The sequence below is a fragment of the Falco cherrug genome, chromosome 6 (genome assembly GCF_023634085.1).
Source record: "Falco cherrug isolate bFalChe1 chromosome 6, bFalChe1.pri, whole genome shotgun sequence".
Classification (NCBI taxonomy): domain Eukaryota; kingdom Metazoa; phylum Chordata; class Aves; order Falconiformes; family Falconidae; genus Falco; species Falco cherrug.
Genome location: NC_073702.1, coordinates 4,416,548 through 4,431,291, shown reverse-complemented (window position 1 = coordinate 4,431,291; position 14,744 = coordinate 4,416,548). Strand labels below are relative to the sequence as shown.

The 14,744-nt window shown below is 44.4% G+C and overlaps 1 protein-coding gene across 5 annotated transcripts in view; it reads right to left on the bottom strand.

Moving 5' to 3' along the window:
• Positions 1 to 14,744, bottom strand: part of BACH2 (BTB domain and CNC homolog 2) — a 196,863-nt gene that overhangs the window by 89,380 nt on the left and 92,739 nt on the right. For all 5 annotated transcript variants that reach the window (XM_055713240.1, XM_055713243.1, XM_055713241.1 and 2 more), the window contains one exon: positions 378 to 529. The gene's annotated coding sequence lies outside the window, so the exon portion shown is untranslated. The remainder of the gene's footprint in view (positions 1 to 377; positions 530 to 14,744) is intronic.

Sequence of the window (14,744 nt, the reverse complement as noted above, 5' to 3'; positions counted from 1 at the left end):
TCACACAGAGCACATGCGGCTTCGGCACAGCACACCGAGATAAGTGCACGCACACTTTCCCAGTTGTGGAGAAAACCAAAGCATAGTTAGGGGGATAGCATGCAGAGACGTGTTTTAAGTACTTTTTGGTATGGTTTACTATGCTAGCAGAACACTTAGAAAAGCCTTCAAAATGACAATCAAGATTTAGGTTAAAAAAAGCAAGTAACTATTCAATAACAATTTATTCACCACCTGTTGTTTGCTGTTGAATTACAGCTTTTACAGTATTTTTCTGAAGTATGATGTTTACTGCCTCCACCTTGCCTCTCCAAGACCTTTTTTTCTTTCTTTCTTTCTTTTTCTTTAAATAGAAAGGAATTTGAATCATGACTTACATGTAACTTTTCTAGGTTCTGTGCTGGCTAAAATGTTCTCACGATGCAGGGAACAGGATCAATGGAGAAATTAAGAGGCTGCAGCAATCCATTAAGAAGTGGCCCTCCAAAGCTTTGTGGAGCAATGTTCTGGCAACTCAGTCAATAGCAACCTAAAATAAAATAAAGGCAGGCATTAAAAAATCCAAGCATTGAATCTTCACAAAACCCCTCTTATTCCCCACCTCCTCCTTTAATTCTAAAACCAGTTTAGGGGCCTTTTTTTAAAACACAGAAGGTCTTCGTGTTAAACATGACAATTACACTATTCCCATTTCATACCTCCTATCTCTTTGAAGCCGCAGACACCTTACAACAAAGACTGCTTTTCTTGCATTCATATAGCACCTAGACATACGAGGCCCCTGAGAAGAATACGTCACAGATAAACCAACACTTCTGTGATTATTCTACCAGACCATACCACAGGTACGTGCACACGCACTGAGAAATCCTTCACCGTGAGGCTGGGGAGGCACTGGCACAGGCTGCCCAGAGCAGCTGTGGCTGCCCCATCCCTGGGAGTGCTCAGGGCCAGGCTGGACGGGGTTTGGGCAACCTGGCCTGGTGGAAGGTGTCCCTGCGCGTGGCAAGGGGTTGGACCAGATGAGCTTTAAAGCTCAACCTAAACCATTCTGTGGTTCTATGAAACTGCACATCGCACCACAGACGTGTTCCAACAAAACTAGCAAAACAATCTAACGGACTTTAAATAACAATTAATACTGGGTTTTGCCAAAGCTTCACTTTGATTTTATCAAGGAATTTAAGTTAGAAACATCAAATTTATTCCCCTGTTTCTGCTTTATTCTGGGGAGCTTCAGAGAAGAAACACCATCAGCCTAGTTGGGTATCCCCGGGTCAGTGCAAGGTGCGTCCTCTGCGAAGCAAAGCTGCCTGTCGCACTAGTCTGTGGCCAGAGGAAAGCGGAGAGGGAGCAAAATGGTTGTGTGCCCACGGCAAATCCGCTGTGTGCAGGGGCCTGGGGCGCAGCCTGCGGAGGGGGGTACGCTGGGACAGGGAAGGGGGCTGCGAGAGGGGGTGAACCTGCCAGCGCCCGAGTCCCGGCATCCCCATACAGCCCAGATCCCCCCCAGCGCACAGTCCCAGCTGACTCCAGAAAGGCTTCCCCCGTCTGTCAAGGAAGCGGTCACGCTCTGAAGTGGTTGGGGAGGAGGGTGGGAAGGAAATACTTGTGGAAGGAGAAGTAATTTGTTTTTAGTTACAGGGGTTTTCAAGCCGCCAGTGCCCAACACTTTACTGTTTTCCTGGAAAAATACATTTGAACGCTTAACTACTATTTACTGGGATAAAACTGGCAATTGGGAGTGGAAAGGAAAATGATTTTCTTTTGAACAGAAGGGGACGGCAGCAGTACAAGCAGTGGCATGTACCTGTCTTCCCAGGATCACTGTAAGGGCTGCATCTGCAGAATCACCAAAAGTTGAAGTTAGATGAAGAGGGAGGTGAAGGAAAGAGTATAAAACCCAGAAGTTTAGATTATTTTTCTTAAAACTACTATTAATTTCTGAAACTTGCAAAAAACTTACTCTTCAGTAAAATATTCTAGTTTCTCAAGAAATGTCTACTGCCTCCATTAGAAAGTAAAAAAAAAACCACCAAAAACACAAATCAGTGCAAATGAAAGAGGTTTGGTTGTCGGTTTTTTGTAAGTATGCGGTCCCTGGTAAAAAAAGTTCAATACTTTCAGAGCACTGATGCTGCAGCACTTTATTCCAAGCCTTGTAGAGAACATGACAACAAGTAGTTTCTTCTGGATGGAATCCTCCTAGATGATTTACCAACAGATGCTCAAAATACTGCTACCTTTAAAGATTACCTGCATGGGTACTTCAAAAGAATCATGAGGCTATGCTAGGAACACAACGCTTGTGTCTCTTCAATTTATATAATTTTCTCCAACTCGGCATAACATTCATTGACAGACTGTAAGAGGACCAAATATTTATGGTCACAAATACGCATTATCTAAATTGCCTATGAAAGGAAAAAAATAATCTCCAAATCTGTTCAGTCATAAATCACTGGTAGAACAAAAATAACTGCTGTTTACTCAATGGTCAAAGAAATAAGAGGAGGGAAGGCTCTGTGTTTTCAAGGACAGGTTAGGTTTTTGAGCTCAAATTGCACTTGCCACTGTGTATCAGAAGGAAAGGAGAATAAACAGAAGTGGGGAACAGGGGAACAAGAAAAAAAGGGGGGCTGGAGGAAGACTTTCAGTGCTGTGCTTTTCTGAGACAGTGTGATTGATGTTCACTGCTGTAGAAAGCGTAAGGCTGCATCCCAAACATTTCATTCCCTTCTGCAAACGTCTCACTCTCTATCTCGACCCATGTTCCCCAGATATTCTTGCCCTACACAGGATGATCCAGCCAGCATCAGGTTTTACACATGATCTAAAACACGAAAGCAGGAATCTCTCTGCCCGGGGGTCAGCTTAGGGTAGAATGAAACCTAACCCCCGCCTACGCTCAACATGAGGGCTTCTTCATGCTTTCCATTTGATAAAAAGAATTTGCCTTCTGAAACAGGCAAATTATTAAAAGCAAAACTGTTGCTACAGCTGTAAATTTACAAGGAATACATGAAAAAACTGAGCTAATATGAAATGAAGAGCCAATGGTGCATCTACTGAAGAGGAGTTTCAGCATTTTAACATGCTGACTGGCCAGGTTTATGGCATGGAAAGTGCTTGATCCTAGGCAGGGGAAGACGCACTCTCTGCTGCAAGGTTTGCTCATACCAAGGTCTCAGCTCTCAGCACAGACCTGCATATGTAGGCAATCAGTTACAGGATCATGAGAGGCCACAAAATCATTGTTCTATGTCAACACGAAGATCTAGCTCCTGCCATCATGGGGGGTGCAAGGAAACCTTATCATTATTTTAAAAAGAAGCATCTGCCTTCACAGCTGCAGAGAAAGCTAGAAAAAGAACAATACTTCAGATGGGACACGCTAAGGGTTTTTGTTTTGTTTTTTAACTTATGTTAACTACCTCTTGCATTTTTTGAACCAGGTTACCTTTTTCCCCCTCTTTCTGAGGGCTTCCAGTACTGCTTGGCAGCTCAAATCAGCACTGAAGAATGCAAAGGAAGACACACCAGACACCGCAACTGGCAGAAGAAAGCATGAAACTAAAAAAGTATTTACTTCAAGAAAACACTTTCCAGCTTGGATTTCTGTTATACAGAGGGTGCATTTCAAAGAGAGGTTTTATTGTTAATGTAAAATAACATGAGCTTCGATGCTTAAGAGGAGGAAAACTGGTAAGTTCTTCAGTTTGCAATGAACAAACCAAGAAAGATGATTTGAGAAAAGCACGATGAATGTACTTGGATATTACTCCATCTGGCATGAAAGTTCTTTCAGGCACAGAAACTCATGTTATCATGCTCAAGAAAACCAGAGAAGCTGGGCAGCCAGTGAGGGAGGTGAGTAACAAATATACAGTGGGGTTTGTAAACACACAAATGTCCACAATCGGTGCATAAAATTAGTGCTAAGTAAAATGAACCTACACGATGAGTTGGTGAGCTGCTCACAGATGTGAACAGGAGAAAAAAAATATTTAAGGAAGGCTGCACACCGGTGAGTAGGGAGAAGTGAGCACAGAAGTGCAAACAGAGCCGGTGTTTTCTGAAGTGACACCTTAGTGGAGTGCAATGCTTCTTACACAGATGTGCACACAACTTAGTCCCAGTGAAGTCAAGGATCCCAGCCTGTTACATGCAATACCATCACAGATTAGCAACGGTGTTTTCTTTACGTTTTGTGTCTTTCTAAGTGAAGCTGAACAATATTTCTTTCTGGTTGAAACAGCTTCATTGGAACATTTGTAGCTTGCAACTGCTTGAAGGATCGCCTGAGGCTGAGAAGGCATTTGCAGTGCTCCTAACATCTAGTGCAGGATCTCTCCCTGAAATCCATAAATTAAACCCATGATGATATTAATACCTATGTCAGAAAAGATGCATGGCCTGCTTCACTATCAGTGCATTTAATTTCCCCCTAGTAACTTGCTCGGTTCTTCCAAAGGGAAGGAACATGCTAATCCATCACTCCTGCTTGTGCTCACATGCAACGTTTGGCCAGGGGCAGCCAAAACCAAGAGTCCGAAGGGCACAGCAGCTTCTTCCCTGGTGCCCAGAGGTGGGATGCGGAAGACCACCACAACTGAGGAGGTGTGGACCAGAAGTAGGGGGGTTATGTGCCCAGAACTGTGAGGACTGGCTCTGCCGTGTGTCCCTATCTGGGTGAGCTGTGTCAAGTCTGTGGACACAGACAGTTGTTCAGGTAATGGTAAAACCACACGAGGAATCAGTCTGGCTAGAAACCACAACTGAAGTCATCAGGAGAAGCAGCAGGGAAGCAGTGGCTGGGGATGCACTCCAGGGTCTGCAAACTGGATTTTCCCCACCAACTGGGCTTAAATGGAAAACCCTCAGAGGAGGTGGGGGATGTGCATGGGGGGAATTTTCCACCCCCTCTTGTCCTCTGGTTGCAGTTAACTCTGTGACATATCAACCGGGCTGGGCTAGGAGAAGCAGGAGACTGTAGTTCAAGAGCATCACCGCAGGAACTTGTAAATCTTTTTATGTAAAATCTGAATGACTTCATCATTGGAATACACTCAAAATAAAATCACTGTTGAAAATATTTTATCTCGGTGGCATGACTCGTGAAAGAATGGCCATGTGTAAAAGGGAAGTTAATATATGGTGTGAGAAGGACCCCTACACAGCATTATTGAATGACACCAGACGAGTATTTATGCCCCATGCAGTAAAACCAATATACAGCAAAAGTCACAGCCTAACACTTTGTGTCAGATCTGATGAAAATTCAGATATCTGGCTTATTTCTCCTTAAGGACTGGAGATTTTGGTTAATGCACACACAAACAGGAGAAAGTAAGATGGTTCAGTGACGAGAATGAAATTGCTGTCCCTGAGCCTGGCATTTTGGAAGACCCTACCATACTAGCCAGCGCTGGGTCTCTCAGGTAAGGATGCTTCCCAAGGGACCATGAAATGATGCAGCTCACTGGGTTTATGCTCGGGGACTCCTGCTCCAACACACATGAACCACAAGAATGCACGCCTGCCCTGCCAAAAGGATGCTCCCACATTGTGTGATTATCAGAGTCAGGCTTTTACTGCCAATTTATTTTAGAAAACGGAAATCGAGAAAACAGCTAACATACAGAATGAAAGAACGGGCCACAGTCAACTACAAAAACTCCCCATAAGGTTCAGCATGTGGGAAACAGATAAGTAAATGCTGCAAAAGATGAACAATATTTAAGTATTAACACAAATGTTTGTTTTGGGAAGGTTTATCTGGCATCTCTACCGGTTTTCTCCCAAGCTCTAATACAAAAATAACTATATCTAACTGCAACTGGGAGAGATGGCAGCAGCTCAACATTGCTCCCTTTTCTTCTCTGTAGTCAGAAGAAACCCTACTGTCTCACAACATCAGACAAACTAGATTTCAGGTGATTTCAGATCAGGGTGAAGTCAGCATTGCATCTGCCAGTTCAGAAAGTTCGGTCAGTGGTCTCATTTCATTCAGCCTGTGAAATGAGGACATACACACACAACACAAGGGCAGGAGAAACACAGCCTTCCTCTGAGCTCTGCAGCTGGTCCCCTGTGTTCTAGCGTGAAGTGAAGGAATCATTCTTTACCTCATACAAATGCTGAATGCAACAGTTGCGCATCACACTATGAAGAGAGGGACCATGCTGATGGAGGTACGTGTCTACCACGAGCCTGCACAAGCTGTGGTGGGGCTGAGAGTGGGCCAGTGCTGTCTCACGTGAAAGAGCTGCCCCTCAGCTTCTCTGTCTTCACCCTCACACCAAGCAGGGGAAAGTTGAAAGACCTGAAAATGTTCTGTGGGTTATCTTCACTGGTCATAACAAACAGAAAAAGAGAAAGGCAAAATCGTGATGGGAAAGAGCCTCAAAAATACGTTCCCTGTTGGGTGAACTCAAGTCTGTTTAACAAGAAAAGCCAGAGAGACCATGCACAGTAATGATGAGAAAAAGGAAATGGTACTTCATTTTAGCCAGAGTCATAAATCTTACCAGCAAGCCTCTAACGGCAAAACAGCGAGCAGGGGAATTTTTATACACAGATAATTAGTTGCAAGCTGATACCGGGTTTACTGTGCTGTGCACTCGGTGTGTGCAGCGCCTTCTCAACCTGCAAAGCACTGCATGAAGGTCTGGCTGCCTCATTGCTGCTGGCTTCAGTGGGAGGTGTGTGGACAAAACTCTCACAAACTTTTATAAAAAAAAAAAAGGTGAAGTGGACAGGGATATTCCTGTTTCAGAGAAATCTTTCTGAGGCAAACCCAGGAAGATTTTTTCAATGGGGAAAATGCACCATGCTTATAGCACACCCCCTGCTGCAGGAGAGATGGACCAACAGAATGCCTTGTCCCACCATTAGCACCCTTGTCTTCTGGGGCACTGACACCACTCACAGACCCTGCAGCACAGGCAGTTCAGCAGTCGGAAAAGGCTGACCTACTGAAGCAGAGAAAGAAAATGCGGTCAAGGAAATTCATCAGCCAGAAGCAGCTGCAGCGCTGCCTTGCAAGGACTAAAGTCAACTGGGCATTCCCACCACCTGTGCTGGGAACAAGGAGCCCATCCACCAGTGCTTGTTCCTCGACATCTTGCTCCGTTTCAGAGCGCAGCCAGGGACTTCCACTAGTGACAGACACATGCAAAGACTCCACTGCATCTAACAGTCAGACCGCACTTCCAGTCAAAGAAAAGCCGCTTTTCGGTTTCTAGATGAGAGCGTATCCAGGGGGCACGTGCCAGCAGCATGCCGAGCGTGCTTGGTGCTGGCACGTGTCCCCAGCACTTCTGATGCTACCGTAGAAGGGAACAATTTAGTCTAGAGGAGGAGGTCTGGAAGCTTTCATCCCCAAAAGTCATCCGAGTTACAGAATGGCTTGGAGAGGACAGCAGCTTGCTGCTCTAAGACTGGCTGAGAGACACCTCGTTGAGCAAGGAGAGCCCACCCCGTTTGCACCAGGAGCTCCGAGGCTACGGCTCCCACAGGCTACTCTGGTGCTCCTAACTACTTTCTGCTCATCTTCTATTCTCTTTTTCATCGCCAACTTGCTGCGAAAGGGCAGACACACTGCATTGTTCGATCACACTCCTCTGCCAGTCCAAAAGAGCTGGACTAGGCTATGGGGCAGACCAGCTCCACCATGCCTGCAAGCTTCATCTGCACAGGGTTAAGCAGCAGCTCTCTTGTCCAAGGCTCAGTTCTCTTATTACCGCATGTTAAACTGAAAGACCAATCTGCGTTTACTGCACTGAACTACCATTATGGGATTTTTTTCTAATTATCCAGCATAATAGTATACAGTTGTCACAGAAATCTTTGAACACATCACTGGCTCTCTTTGAACTATTAACCAGGTAAGGAACCTTAGCCAAAAGACATGAAAGGATGGGTCCAAATTTCAAACTCTCAGCTGAGCAAAGAACTTCATTCAAAGAACTGTATGAAATGGAGGGGGTATGTGTGGGGTGTGTGTCTGAGGGGTGAGGTCCACAACACAAATGAAGGGTTTATTTACTACTGATATAAACAGGTGAAACACCCTGCGCCACTCCGTTTAAGAATCAATGCACGCCAGCCTCGGAACGGTGCTGGCAAGTATTACTGCCACGCCGATCTGTGTGAATGCCAATATTAATGTTTTTTTCCAGACCGGAATTGAAGGAGAACCTACCAACAAATCGAACTTTACACTGAGCAAATCTCCTTGTGATATTGAAGAGCTCCAAGACCGCAGCTCCTTCACCCAAACTGCTTCTGTTCAGCGTGTTTCTTTGGATAGCATAACGTTTTTTAAAAAAATTCAAGACAGCTCTTTGCATTTGCTTTTACTTCTAGCACAATACTTACTATTCCAATCAGAACGTTCTGTAATCTTGTCCAAATGTTTTATTACTAATCGCTGTACCCCGCACCCCACCTTAATAATTATCCTTGGGAGAGGTAAACATTGCAACACGAGTTACTTTAGCTAAAGCCATGAATATGCATTATTTATTTATTTAGGTAAACAGTAATTAAGAAAAATCACCCAGACTGTCTTCTCTTTGAAATGAGCACTACTTCACCAGCCTTGCCATGGGAATTGCAAGTCCCTTAAACACACGCATTCTTTGTCCTTCTCCACTGTGATTTACATTTGTGGGCCTCAGATCACACCACAGCTTCCAGCAAAGCGGTCCCTATGCTGTCCAAGGCCATGCAACGAGTCCAAAGCATTCAGACACTCTCAAGGATGAGCAGCAGGTGCTCAGATACCAGCAGACAGTATACAGTATACAGCAGATACAGCATAATAGTATACAGTTGTCACAGAAATCTTTGAACACATCACTGGCTCTCTTTGATGCAGCATGAGGACCAGAATGCTGCTATCTACCACCTGATTTGCTCATTTCTAAGTTTTTTTGCAGCAAGACCAAGTCTACTAAGATCAAAACGCTCATGTCCCCTGTCTGCTCTCTCTCCATGGACAGAGGGCTACGTCCTTACAAACTGAGGGGCTGGCACCACCATGGCCTCTCCATGCTAAGCTGGGGAGCAGCCAGCTGCAAACCAATGAGTGCCTGGTGCCGGAGCAGTCAGGTAGCCCCATGTGCCATAGAGATATATATATATATATATTTATATTATAACCTATGCATCGGGTAATAAGCAGCTGAGTGACTCCACTCAATTTCCCTGGATTTCTTCCTCAGTATTACACAACCTCAAATACTGCAACATCCCACCCTGCCTAATACTTGCACTAACCTCTACCACACACCATGGCAGAATCAGGCAGCACCACAGGCAATGAAGCCATGTACAGGGAACTCAACTTTTTTTTAAACTAAAAAATTAAGACACGTCAGACAGTCCTGATGTGGTTCATCATCCAGCCTAAGGACTGCACCGGTACTACAAGAGAGGACTCAAAATGCCTCCCAAAGAAAAAGGGATTTTCACAGATCTCAAATTGTTAAGTAAATAGATAAAAATGCGGTCTGGGCTTTGTTTCAGTTTTCAGAGCTAATTTCCGGCCACCGTTCAGAGAAATGCTTTGCATTTCCATTTCTGACTCACCCGTTTCAACAAGTGCGCTCGCTGGAATTACTAAGCATGGGATCCGATCAAAACATTTCGCTTTCTGAATAAAAGTGCTTCTCAACTTTATTGATGCGAACTTATCTATCAATTGAACATGGTGACTGACAACACCGGTGGTGTGCGGGTGTGGTCCGGGCGCACGATGCGATGGGTTAGCGGACCCCTCTCCCACCGGGCATCCCACTGAGGTATGGGATGCCTCCCAAATTCTGCTCACAGCATGCTGACGCCGGTCTCTCACATCCCGATCACAAAATGATACACGCTCCCAGAGAGACGCTTAAGTGTCGCATATGAATGAAAACCATTCCTGAAAAGAAGCTGTTATGAAACCGAAAATCGGAGACCGCCGCAGCACTGTGCCTAAGTTGAGTCATCAGTTCCCTTTACAGCCTAATAATTGACACTGCCTTGATCAGAATGACTGATCTGATTGCTGCTTTGTGTTTGTGTGGGATTTTTTGTTTTTTAGGGTTTTTTGTGTGTATTTTTTTAATTAAAAAACCCAACACATTTCTTATGTAAACAAGCCACCTGCCATCTCGCAGGAGTATTTGTATTTGCCAGATCATGGGAAACATCTGTCAAAAACAGATTTTGCTCTCCTCAGTCAACTCGGCACAGGCTGAAGTACAAAGAAACTAAAACCAGGTCTTGTTATGGAAAAAATACGCTGCCAACTCTCAGTGAAAGCACTGATTTCACTGCATTTTCCTGGGATTAAATGTAGCAAAGATTATTAGAAGAGTTCCCTCCTTCCCCTATGGGATTTCTCCCCCAGAGGAAATCTTGGGAATTTAAGAGTGGTTTTTCTCCCCTCTTCCTGCATTTCTACAAAATGAAGTTCCTTCTAGGAAGAGACAGATAGGAGAAGAATTAAGGTTCAGTGAAACTTCAAAGCACGCTGATTTCTTGCCTTGTGATACCAGTACTCGGATAATGGAGTGAATCCCCTCCTGATTCTTTCAACAAACAAACAAATACTCCCACGCGTCTGCATCCCTCAGGTCACACCTCCCCAAAATGATTCATTAAGTATTTTCACATCTTCTAAACAGGGAAAGATCAAGTGAAGCTGCAACTGCCTCTAGTGGTGTTTTCTGAAGAAAAGGTGACGCAAAACAGGGTGGTTGCTACTAGCAGGATAAGGGTGATGCTAGACAGCCGCACTGTGGTGCTTCTGCCAGGGAAGCTGCCCTGGAATAGCAAAATCATTGGGGGGGGGGGGGGGGGCGGGGAGGGGGCGGGAAGAGAAAAGAAAAGAAAAAAGGAAAGCAAAGGGACAAACAGGTATGAGACTTTAACAAAACGAGGATTAGGCTACTCCATTAGCGTGAAAATGGAGAGGAGATGACTGGGGCAGGAGCACCAGCCTCAACAGGTACCACCCTGGTGTCAGGGCTGGAACTGAGCAGAGCCCTGTTAAATGGAGCAATAATTTACAGATTAAGGGGACAATATTCGGAACATTTAATATCGACATTTAACAGTGGATACATGGTCTTACTAGAAGTATGTCCCTGGATGGGTGAGAAATTTATGGCCATGTCTATATTAGCCTTTGCCTGTAGAGTGAAACCACCAGTACTGTGCAGTTGACGCGATGCCCAATTTTTGTGTATTGCCTGGCAGTAACTCCAGCCTGGCGCTGCAGACTGAGCACACACCAGCAGCTGGAGTGCATCAACAGCGCTGCAGGAGGCACAACTGTCAGCTTTTATCAGTAACTCATGGATTACACAACATGCTAGTAATTCTTAAAAACAAGGCATGGAGGTAGGAGGAGAACCTCGATATACTTTGGAGAAGACGGAGGAAGACCCATTTAAATACTAAGTACGGCCACTAACACAATGGTAGATTTTAAAACAAGGAGACAGACAGAATCCAAAGCTGTGGAGAAGAAATGATGAAACAAATGGCATAAAAAAGGAAAAGAAAATTATTTACTGGCTGAAGTTAACATCAGATTTTATTTCTCTAACTGCAGCGGATAGTTGGACATGAAACTAATACTTAGAGGTATCTGCAAAATATTGTACGCTGTCTCCTTTGAATAGGGCAGAGGTGGATTTAAATGAAAGTCTTGCATTTCAATGACAAAAATATCTTCATGCAAGCAATTTACACAGCTCTTCTGAAACAAGAAACAACTGCAGAGCTACGCTTACAAAACAAACCTATGACAATACTAAACAAGATGTCATCTCAACTGTGACTTAGAAATAACGTCCAGAAGCATACTCTGTTCAGCACAGAATCCAGTGAGTATCATCAAACTTGCAACATTTTGGGGGAATTTTGAATTTTTCTGAACAACACTTAGACCTACTTCAGCTATTTTAGACAGAAACATACAGCCACACTCCCAAAACATGAGGAGAAACACTATTTTGGTCAGATTTCAGAAGAGAGTGCACTCAGCACTGGTTTTATCTGCCTGACCTAGGATAATGCATGCTTTTGACTGCGACTTTTCTGAACGCTTTGAAGTTTTATTATTCCAAGGTACAAGGGCAGCAATATAAAGACAAGAGGAAGCAGAGAAAAACTGAATGGGAATTAAAAGCACTTTGCACTCTCAAGCCAGCAAGTGAAAGAATCGTTATCTGGCTTCATGACAGCATTGCCAACACTAACAAACCATTTGCCGTCTGGCGCTGCACACCAGCAGGTCGTGTACAAATGTATATTACTGTTTTGATGCAAGCTAAGCGGGCAAAATTCGAAGTGCCACTTGTATTTGCTTTTTAGTTAATTTTGCACGAACTCTTGGATGCCACGATGTAAAAAATAAAGGCATGGGAAACAAAGCGAAACAGGGTTCATCACCTCATAAAGAAAGTTAACTGAAACAGCAAAGATTGTATTTTGAATGTCTATCTAGTTCTCCCATACAGCTCAACACAAACAGAAAACTTAGGCACTACATGAATTTCTTCTTCAGTTTCATGCCAGCTGAAAGCAGAAGTTTAATATCACTATTGCCACCATCCCAGCTAATTATCAACTAAAGCAGTAGCAAGAACCAGCATGTGTTAGGCCAGAGTCAAAGCAAACTCCGTAACTAGAACAAAGAATTATTTTCTTAGCAAGCCCCCTTCTCTGCTTTTAAACTGTGGCTATGCCAGCTTCAGGGACGTCCAGCACGATCCACGCTCAGCCCTCGTTCCTGTAAGAACAATGCTCTCTGCACCCAGTAATTAGAGCTTAACTTTGCCAAGTGAAAGGGTCTCTCTTTCCAATTCTCATGGCTTTTCGAGGTTTGCTTGGGGGTTTTTTTGTCTTTAACTCATACCACAAAACCTGCCTACTCTTTCTTGATTATCTTGTTTTATTACTCTCTGTAGTCCTGGCTTTTGTTTAAAATGATGTAAAAAATAGGCAGTTGCACAGAGAATGATTGGTACAGCACATGCCGTACCAAGCTATGTTAGATATTTTAGTGCTTATGAAGTCAGTGTACCAGAACCAGATGAATCTGTTGGTTTGGTCTGAAAGTGTATTTTTCCTGTCCTGCTTGCAACAGGAGAATTAATACTCAGAAGAAATAATGCAGAAAATAAGCATGGTGGTAGGTAAGCACTTCTAATGACATAAGCTCATGTTTGGATCAAGGACTGAGGTTTGGGACATACCTCTATGAAGAAAGAATAACTAAGTTTGTGGCTCAGAGTGTGACAAGGACACTTGCCACGCTGTCTGTTCAGCCACCATCCCAAATTACTCATTACCTGTGCTATTGTCCTCGTCCCACTGAAAAAGCCTGTACTTCTCCCTGAAGCTCTGCAAGCAAAAAATTCAGTCTAACGCTTTCCCATTTGTTCAGTGGCTGATGAAAAACTCATTAACGAATGAATACTGGGCAAAAAACATTCTCCACAATTACAGCGCACAGTTATAACAGCCAATGCATGATGGCCAGCAAACTTTTCTATGTAGAAATTGGCTTAACACAGCTTCCTACTTGGTAAATACTGAGAGGAAGTTCTGCATAAATATTTGTTTCCCCGTATTTATTTCTATACTGGGTGAGGCAAGACAAAAGGATGTTTAGGCACTGAACTGTTTTCAGGTTTTGTTCTCTGCACGATTTGGCCTGCAACGTTATAGGGCTTTTAATCTCATATACCTTGTGGATCCTATTATCATCACCATCATAATGAAACCAGACACAGCTGACTTCCTGCTCCCCCAGCCTGACACCGGCAGGGCACGCTGAAATGGCAGAGTCGCTCATGTAAAACCGACTGAAGAAGGCTACCCATGGTTTCAGCCGCTCGGCTTCACCTCCCCACGCCACACGGTGCCACCTCAGGCTGCTCCTGCCAACACGCAGGTCAAGCAGCAGCACAGCCCAAGCCATAAGGATCAGAAGCCAGCCAAGCCGGCTCGCCCGCGGGAAAGGCAGGAAACAGTCCCCGTGTGTTTCTACAATTCCTGTTGCTCTCAGCGCAATTAGACTTTATTGAACCGTAATCCTAGATAAGTATATTGAATCTTACAGCTGAAGTCAATTACATTGCGTTAAATAGCCTTCCTGATTTGCAGGAGGAAAATCACTTCTTTGGTATAAAACTAAATTAGCTCAATAACTCGTTACTTATACTTGGGCACACAGTTGAAACAGCAACGGACAACTAAACGGTTGCCGTATTTTCAGGCACCAGTCCTTTAGAGCTGTAAGCAGACTGAATTCCCAGGTTTACCAGTGGGGAAAAGGGACAAATACTGCAGTCGGAGAGGGGACATCCAGTGTCAGCAGCACCACGTCTCAAACCATCCATGTTTCTCATGGCAGGGGACTCTGAGCTAACCAGCCTCAGAAGGGACGAGACATGGCTTCTCCTATAATTAAAAGTCTCCATACTAAGGGGTTTGGCTGAGCTGCAGCAGTCAACGCGGAGCTGCACTAAATCTCTCCAAATGAGAAGCGGGCTCTCCATTCGTCTAAAATGGCAGTAACTCAACCAAAATGGTGCTGCTCCAGAGGCCGCCAAAGCTTACGGAGGGCTCTAAATCACAGCCCCTCCAGCGCATCGCATCCCCTCAGTGCCTGGCACTACTCGCACCTGCCTTTTCATGCACTCTCCATGGATGTCCCCCCCGGCCACAGCCAGGGG